This window comes from Adiantum capillus-veneris, chromosome 22, assembly GCF_014529385.1.
Source record: "Adiantum capillus-veneris isolate H3 chromosome 22, ASM1452938v2, whole genome shotgun sequence".
NCBI classification, from domain to species: Eukaryota; Viridiplantae; Streptophyta; class Polypodiopsida; order Polypodiales; family Pteridaceae; genus Adiantum; species Adiantum capillus-veneris.
The window spans coordinates 51504891-51514968 of record NC_140952.1 but is presented as its reverse complement, the minus strand read 5'-3'; positions in this window follow the sequence as shown (position 1 = coordinate 51514968).

The window sequence follows — 10078 nt, the reverse complement described above, 5'->3', positions numbered from 1 at the left end:
CTGCTTGCGATCAAAAAGATCATTGGGGTGACCAGGGACCTCTCAAGGATCTGGGCCTGTTGGATTATTTTGGGTGCTTTGAGATCAAGGCGGTCAAACTGGTCATAGGCCTCAGCTACGCCTCAAAGGTGGAACGTCTTTGTAGCTTTAGACCCCTGGTTAGGAATAAGGCTAACCTCAAACATCTTTTTGGTATTCTACGGCCCCATAAACTTACCGTACTTGCCCACGAAAGGTATTTGATAGGTATTACCGCAAGGTAAAGGGTCATCTTGTACCATCTCATCTCAAATGACAATTGCAAGGGAAGCAAGAGCATCTCGAGCCAGTGGGAAATAGAAGAGTACGCAAGACACCTAAGGTTGGATGAACCTAATGGCCAACAAACCACCTCAAAATCCATTCTTAAGGAATATTTCACTGCACTGTCTTTAAGCCGTAGTAACCTATGACTGTTATTACCTTGCCCTTCTATAGTCTAAGTGGAACCTCCTCAAATCAATCTATTGGCATCTCTAATCCACCTCCTTTTAAGGGACACGGGGGTGGGTATTCATAAAGTGCATCGTAGTCTGGAGTTTGCAACGTCCTTGTAGGGGGGCAGTTTTTGGGATTTCTCATTGGTCCGCTCCTTACCCTTTCGACAATCCCGTTCTCTCCTTAATTTCCCTTTAGTTATATAGATTGTGCACCTGCGAGGCATTCCATCGTCCGAAGAAGAGATGGCTACCCCAGGTATACCAGGAAAAGGACAAGTAGGACAAGCAATAAGAAGGCCCCTATCTGCAAAAGAGTTGTCTGATCAAGGCAATCAAATTGCCCCGCACGGATGAGTGCCCAAGTCCTAGGGTTCCCCTGACGGGGGCCTGCACAAGAGCCGATGTTGGCCATATTCGGCACAATACTATAATAAAGTGCTTAAGAGGACCAGGGTTAGAGACACTTCTAGCCTGTCCATAAACGGATGAGGAGCCGTCTGGGCCAATAACTATAGGAGAAATAGGGTCTGCATCAAGGGAATCCTTCGGGGAACTCCATGCCAGATGGGATGGGGATAAGGGCCTTGTTAGAGAGCTCCTAGTGGTGAACCTCAATAGTTTGAAAATCGGCAAATGAGGACGGCGGCATGTCGTCCTCCGTTATCTCAATATTAGATGGAGGGTCTGTGCCGCTCGAGAAAAGCGGGTTGGCAAAGTTAAGGAAGTGGGGGGGGGGGGGGGGGGGGGGAAAGAGGGTGTAGTAGAGCCACTCGAATACCCCCCTAGGTTGTCAAAATATTGAGCACTCCCTGAGAGGCCTTTATATGGTTACAATACAAAAGGGGGAGGGAGGACACGAGAGGCTCTGAGGATGAAGGCGCCAAGGCCTTTGCCAGGAGGACACTTGGAAAAGGGGCTGGTAGAGGCCCACACTCCCCTTTTCCCCCCACCATAGGATCCTCCCCAAGTGGAGTAGGGTTATATGTATGGTAATAGATCATAAGTGTACCCAACTAGTATATATTAAATAGTAACATGAGTCAAGAGGAGTCTATATCTATTAGGGTGAGGACCCCATTGGTTTATCAAAAGGTTGATAGGACAAGACAAGGATAAGGAAGCTGACCGATTGGAAGACCGAGACACCTACAAGAAATTGAGCAACAATGAGAATTAGGGGGTTATAGGGTATGGAAAAGCTCAGTTTACCCCCACCAAACATGAACCGTTTCATGATATGCCCTGAGTGGTCAGACACGTTAGAATAATAGTTGTCATCTCTAGCAGTCTTAATGAACTCAACCTCCCAGACAAAGAGGTGCACGGATATGATAGTAAGGCATGCGGGATTTAGGAATCTCCACATACCCTGAGCAGCAAGCTGGCGGGTCCTTTCCTGAGTGGCAAACGCATGGGCCGGGCCTTATCTTTACCCGAGACCCACACAAAGGACGCAAAAAATGAAGTGGAGGCCCATTTACCGAATCTGAGAAGGCCCTCCGGGATAGCCTATCCGGCCCACCATCCAACGCATCCAACATCCAGGTGAGCCACAACCCGATCCCACACCTGGTGACCCACATCAGTGATGATGAGCTTTTGGCGATATGCATCATTAAGGGAGGTGGTCCCACCCTTCTTACTCTTACTGGCCTCATTTAGGCCCAAAGATCTGGACTATTGACTGAAAGAAAGAAACCATATGAGGGATCCCTTCATTAATAGATTGAGCAAGATGATCAAGATAGGATTGGGGAGGATGAACCCATGTGATAGTTGGTGGCACTTGGCATGGGCTGTTCTAGATGAGGTATGAATAGAAGAGAAAGAAAATAGCAAGGAAAGAAGGTGGTGTCCTGTTTGGTACTTTTAATCCCATACAAAAGGTAAAAATAAGGTTGTTAAAGAGGGGGGGGGGGGGCAGAAAGACAGGTTTTTTAGCAAAGCGTCTAGTGAATGGAGGGCAGAAAGACAGCTGGAACGTCAAGTAAGGTAGACCAACCCGCTGTTCTCTAGGCTCACTAGGATCCCCAAACGAGATTCTTCCAATTAAAAAATGAGATGCATGAGAAGAACAAATTCATGGGAGGAGAGTATAGAGAGGTAAGCAACTTGCTTTGGTATAGGCTACGTGATTTTCTCAGCAAAGACTCCTCTTCATGCCTTCCATAGTACAACTGTTTCTCGAAGGGAAGATAGACCAGGCTCCTTGAGTCCACCATATTATGAAAAAAGGAAAGTTCTTGTAGTATTGAGTGCCCCGATACCTTCCTCTGAAATCCAAGGAGGTCAGTGGACAGGGATGTCTGGTTTGCCTCCTTAATGCTCAATGTGATGGCACCCGTTTGACTAGTCAAGCTGGCCCCATTTAGGGCAGAGTGGAGGATCCATTTCAGGAGGGGCTTGGGGCACTTGTCTCCCCACTTGTCCATAACAAATGACCAGAAGGATTGGGACTGGTAGGCCTCCCACGTATTGGGTGCCTTAGTTTGGCCCATGAGGCCCGCATAGATGCCAGTGTGGCATGCCACCATGTCGATCTCCTCCAAGGTAAGCTCATTGGGGAGAACTAGCTGGTCAATTACTCATTGAATGAACCTCTTAATGTTGCATCTTAGGTTGTCTAGGGTGGCTGCACCAAAGCCGTTCTTTGGCACGAGTCACAAACTGAGAAGCTCTACATATGAGGTGGCAAGGAGGTGTTTTGCAGGGCATCTATGGTTGTTATATGGGCTATCTTTTGGGCTAAATAAGAAAAAGAGTAGGTAACATGTGCTGGTTATAGCCTTCCTCTCTTCATTGAGAAGATTAACGAGCTCTTCATATCGAGAGGGGGTGGCAGCCAACCTCGATAACCCAGAGCCCAACTGGCTCGATAGAGGATAAGGCAAGCCGACCAAGGTAGTACTAGGCAATAAGGGTAGCAACCCATAACCTGTTTGTGTAGGGGCCTTCTCCGCCTAGAAATAGAGCCCCCCCACCTGTTCCTTTAGGCCCTCCCTTACCTTGATGCAAGACACTGCCCACTGAACCATCTGGTCCTCCATCCATATGTCCTTCTTGCAATAGGCCACCCAAGCTCCGGATACTGCTTTAAGAATCACAGGGTCCTCTCCACTTTGGGGCAGGTTAGTTGATCTAGAGACTCGCCCTCATTCACTCCCATGGCCCGTTCTTCTTCCAGGATTGCACCCCCCCCCCCCCCCCCCCCCCCCCCCCGCGTTGGATAGAAGGCACCCTCCCGTTTCCGGCTCATCATCCTTTACCTCCATGTATCCCAAGCTGGATAAAATATCAACACTATCGACATCATCCACGCTTTCAACGTGGTCGATTGTCTTGCAGCCTCCTTGTTCCCATCCTTCCTTGTCCTCCTTAAACCAAGGCCAAGGATCAGTTTTCATCAGGTACCACATCAAACTAGTTATTTTGTTCTTCCTTATGGGTTCCCCACCATAACCGAGACTTGGCAGTTGCACTACTCTCCTTAATCATATAATGTCGTCTAATGCATCCCCAAATTGGTTAAATTTGATTGGTTCTATCCCATTCCCATCTACATAGAGGATATAATCCTCATAGAGAGACCCGGGGATTGGTACCTTCTTTGCTCCTAGTGGGATTTCAGCCCCCGGGTCCTACCTCACTTTTTTTGTTACCCACTCTGTCAGCCCTGAGAAGTCCACCCCACCTCCAGTGAACTCCTTAAGGGCTTCTACACTGTGACCTATCCGGGTCTGGGCAGTATTCCCAAGGCCTAGGTAACTAGCCCGTTGGCATCCCCCTTGAGCATTTCAATAAGAAAGGGATTGTGGCGTGCCACCGTTTTGGGTGTTTGTATAAAGAGGAAGCGTGTCCTCCCCCTGCTAGATCGGTCCACGTAGGGCCATGTAACATTTAATGGCCTAATAACTTATGTGTAGCGGAAAATTAGCATGAACATAGTGGGCATTTCATTAGAATAGATTCCTAATGAGAATTACAAGAGTGCTTGGTTGGAGAGAGCAACAAAAAGCATAACACCTAGTTAGATAGCATCGACAATACTTTCAAAAGAGAGAGAAATTAATCTATTGACAACAGTTGAGGACCGGATTTGCATGGAGCCGGTCCCCCCTCCAAAAGGCTTTGTATTATGGTTTCTCCCATCAAGAGAGACATTGTACAATACAATTCTTTGTGTTCCTTCAAGACTAGCTAGTGCAATGAAGATGGAAGCTTCATGCACTAAGAAAAACACTTAATCAAACACAACTTGAATTATCCCCATTCTCAGACCCAAGACCTCACACACCTTCAAAGATGGTGAGAGCTAGCAGGGTATGAGAGTAGATTGAGAGGAAGAAGGAGTATCTTACGAGAAAGATGTACATCTCCTCACATAATCACTCATATGTAGCATAGCTTAGCTTAGTAATTAGCTTGGTAGAGGAGATGAGCATGCATAGATCTTGTCTCTTGGTTCTATCTCACAAGCTTGGAGTAGGTGATGAGTTCTCCATTAAAGCTTGGGAAGAGATAGTCTTATCTTTCTTCACACATGAGCTTGTGTGAGTGTGTGTGTGTGTGATAATCGTTGCAAAAATCATCCCCCTCTCTCTCTTGGGCGAGCCCTTCCTGCTAAATTGGTATGGCTTTTGCCTCATTGGACCTCCCCAAGTCAAGCCAAAGGGTGTTAAGCAGCATAAGTGATAGCCTTCTGACATGTGTCCCCCTTTCCCCTATTGTGAGAGCTTTAGGTAATTAAATAATTAAACTAAACTCTCATTGGACCCCTTTGCCTCCTGGCCAATAGAAATCAGGCAAGCCATTGGGCTCCTGAATGCTCATTGGGCCCCTTGGGAGACTGCCCAATAGTCTTCTAGGAGACTTAATTATCATTGGTTTCTTTTATTAAATGTTTTTAAATTAATTAAACTAGATTTACTCTAGCTTAATTCTCATTGGTCCACTTCAAGGGTCATCCAATAGAAATTGGGCACACCTTGTGGGCATCTGGCCTAGGGAGCTGACATGTGTCCCTTATTCCCTTTGTGTAAAGGGAGCCTGTGTGTGTGTGTGTGTGGCTTTCTCTCTCATCCCCTACCTTTAGGGCTCGCCCCCTCCTATGTAGGGATGTGCAAAGACTTTTAGGGCACACACAAAGCATCCAATTTTCCCTAGGGTTGACCTTTGGACACAACCTTTGAATTTTGGAACCTTAGCATTTTAGAAGTCTTAATGGGCTGAACCTTAGGGTCTTTTTAGCCCATTGTTGCACATGGATCTTTTGCATATGGCCTCCCCTTTGGATCCCTATTTTCCCTCCTTTGGATCCCTACTGTGGCCGGTCTGCTAGCTTAGTCAATATTCTAGCTTTTTCTCTTCTGGCACTTCCCCACATTAAATGATCAGTTTAATATGAGAAAATCATTTAGGAGAATTAGATATTTATTATTATGACATCACCTCCAGTTGGTCGTAAATAAGGAGTGGGCGCCGGGCTTAACCGACATAGCAGGCCTCCCTTTAGCCTCTACTATTACCCTCTCATTGGGAAGCAAAATTTTTAATATGCTGGCGGCCGTATTTCTCGGTTGTTGAGTAGCATTTGGGAAGAGTAGCAAGTTCTTTCTTTCTACAAGTGTCATCTCAAATTGATTGACTATCCGGCTCACGCCACTCTTGCACCTTTCCCGTAGGATGTACTCCAAGAGCTCTGTTAGGGTCGACTTCCTCATGGCCCTGGGCCCCCACAAAAAGAGACTAAACTGCTCATGGGTATCTAATGTAAAGACTAGCCTCAGGAAGGCTCTCAACAAGTTTAGCTTTAGGACATCTCCATCCATCAGGGTAAGGAGGAAGCTTTTATGAATAGTGATCATTGGTGTACACATATCCAGATCAATACCCGCATAGCTTGTGCAGACCCACGAGGGGTTTGGCGGGTGTAACAACGGCCCTGACTCATGAGGGATGAGGATTGTTGAGAAAGGGGAGCCCTGCATCAGCCGTCCTGGCCCGCTTAAGGATCCAGTGCGGGCACTCCTACACGGATCTAAGAAGATGTTGGGAGCTCATTCTCTTCCTTTGGGATTGTATGAATATGGCCCCCATCCCCTTCATCTCCTCCTCTATCTTATAGAGCATCTCGTAAGCCCATCTGGTGGGCTATCCCACCTTTGATTTTTATACTCATACCACTGTTTGTTTGGAAGCACGTAGGCTAGGTATCATTAAACCGATCGAACACCACATTAGAGAGTTTGAGACTTTAGAGCCAATTTGGGAATCACCAATGTCTTGAAGATTTGGCCATACGGACAAATCTCAACGTATTTTTTAAGACCAAAGCCTTCCACAAGGTAGTACTTGAAAAGATCATCCAATCCATGCTCTCAAAACTTTGGCTAAGATTGGACCATGTGGTCAAATCTTAAGTTCTTGTTGAAAGTGTGAATTGAGAAATTCCCAAATTCACTAATATGGTGTTATCGGCCAGTAACACCCCTATGTGGGCGTCCAGCTCGATGTCCAACTTGGTTGTTCCTCTTATCTCTTCGCCTGCCTATTCTTCTACTGGATTTTCAATGATCCTTAATAGATCCAACTCCTTTTCCTTTTCAAAAGAGGGGTCGTAGAGATAGCTAGCTTGAAAGAGGAGGGTCTCCTTTTGCATAGCCCAATTACCCATCACCTGCCCGTAAAGAGTGTTCCACAGGGTACCCTTAAGAATAGGCGCTCTAACCTCAGCTACATATGGGCAGGCTAGAGAGGATGCAAGAACAGGCCTAACCTAGCTAGGGGGTCCTCTTATATACCTCACGGCCCTCTCCCAGGATGGTTATTCTCCCACTGGAAAAATATTCCACACAGGCACCTGCTCAACACAAACTTCCCTTCATAGATTTCTCCCAGAGGGGAATCCCGCGCCCCCAAAGATGAAGGCCACTTGAGGGTGTCCTTTCTTGTATAAGGGGATCGTCATCCCTAAGGTAGTTTCTAATTGCGCACCCAACAAAGGGGTCATCCACATCTATGAGGCCGATTCCGTGAGGCAGCGAACCCACTTCTAGCCCTATAGATCCTCTGGGATGTGGAGCCCTTACTGTGAAATCTCCCACTAAATCTTCTTTGATCTGTTGGGATCCTGGGAGACGTTGTTTTCCCTTCTGGAAAAACAGGTGGCACTCGAAGTTCAAAAGGTCGCAGATCAACTCAAAATCTAAAAACGATAAAGAGATCAAACATTGAGCCAGTGGCTTACAAAGAGGTGATGGATGATGCAAACAATGCGACTAGTAGTGCCTCTTCTATGACAAGAAAATCCACAGCAAAGCAAGATTTTCAAACTCCTATCCTGCGGAGCATTGATGAAGAGGTTGAAGAAGTGGTGAGAAGAATAAACGAAGGCTATAAACAAAACCCAAATGTATGACTGCTTCAATTGAGGAGATGTGAGACGTGTAAAGGGGATCATCTCACCCCATGGTGTAACACTCAGTCAAGACCACAATGTATGTCAGGGAAACAATCAACTCTTCCAAATGATAATAGAGTGATAGTCAACTACACTCAACCATGATAGTTTCCACAACCCACAAAAAAACATTACTCCATGAGAACACACTAATGTTCATAGCCAATCAAAATTATAGTTCAAAGACCATTCTTGTTCGGCTAGAACATCCATCAGATGCACCACTAGCTACGCAGCAAGTAGGGCCAAATTAAAAGTTTGGAGGAATCATTGGGCAAGAAATTGTCCCTATCATGCAATGAACATAGAGATAATGGGATATTGCCTAGAATGTGTTCTTTACACACCTGACTCTTGATTGTCCAAAACACCCAAAAAACAAGGAGAAAGCAACAAGAGGATTTGATGTAGAACCCATAGATCCTATAAATGTGATGACTCAAGCTCAAGCTTAAGAAGCTACTAGAAACAAACCTATTGAGGATGAACCACAATTGCCTGTAAAGATAGAAGTTGAGAACTTATTCACTTAGGATTGCCAAACGTGAAAAAATGAAAGCAAAAAGGTTGAAGGAGAAAACCGCCTTAGAAACTGAGCTGTAACAAACCAAATAGAAGTTGAAACAAGAAAAGGAAAAAAAGAAACCAACGGATAAAGAAAAATCATCCAAAATATTATCAGGAGCTTCCGTCTTGGTAGATACAGTTAATGAGCATTTGGATACTCAGATGAAAGCTTCTGATACAAGACTAAACAACAATGAGACATTGGAACAGAGAGCATTGGAAATGTAAAAATGAATCATAGAGATGGCTCAATCTCTAATGGAGACATAGAAAATAAACATCCCTAAATAAGAAGGTATAATTCGTAAAGGTATGCACAAAAAAGATGAAACGAATGATCAAATAAATCCCAACATAGAAACAACTTTGGATACAAGGGTAGTGGCCAACACCACTGACGATGCAAGATCCCAATTTGTGGTGCCTATCCTAGAGGTGGAGGAACCATTGTAGGAAACAATGAAAAATTGCAAAGATGGTAGTGCTACTTCACAATCAGCACCTATCACTGAAATCAATATGGAATGCGGGTACAAGGTTTGAGTGGTACCATCTTAGTGGAAAGCCAGACAAAAAATGATGGATACTAAAAGCTTGCATGAATTGATGTCTTCTCATATACATTGCACACTTACTATCTCAAAGCTGTTGAAAATTGACCGCATCTATGGGGCCAAATGGGCAAAAACTTGAAAAGAATGGGAGTGAAAATTTCTCATCAAAATATCCTCATAGATGAAAACAGGGGTAAAATGACACAAGAGAAACCGCAAACAAAACCAATACATGTAAACAAGGTGGGAGAGCATTGTGAACTCGGGGCTTGCACTATGTAATCATGTTAATGTATAACGTGAGTTCAAAAGGAGGGGTTTTAAAATGCAAAAAATCTAGGCAATTTAACATAGATACATCAATATAAGGGGTTTTAATATTCAATTGTGGAAAAAATAATAATAAAATAAGGGGTCATTTTATTCATTTAGATATGTTAAAAGAGAGATTTTTTTAATACCCCGCGAATGCACCTTATATAGGGGGGTAATGAATGGTGAACCCCCCAAGATTGTGAAGGAGAAGAAGGAAACACCACCTTACTGTTGGAGCACAAAGGAGTGAAAACACTTGCTATACTTGATAACGGGGTTGGAGTAGCCATTGCCACCAAAGAAATTGGAAAAAATGGGAAAGACTAGCTCTTTGAAAAACATGAAACTGCAATTTGCATATGGATTTATAGAAAGACCTTTGGGCATGCTCGAACAAATCATAGCATCCTCATCCAAAATCGAGTATAGGCATACCTTTGCAATAGTGTATTTTGGAAAAGGCAACAAGCTTGGTGTCATTTTGGGGTAACCATTCATGCGGTTACTCAAATGGTGCAATATTGGGGCTACAACCACCTCTACTTGCAGTATAAGGGTGTCACGAGGGTCAACATCAAGGATCATAGTTATATAGATGTGAATCAATCTCTTATAGAAAACTTTGACTCAACAACGGTCAATGGAAAAGGAAATACGTGCATGACTGCATGACAAAACGCATATTTGGATGTGTGGAGCATCCA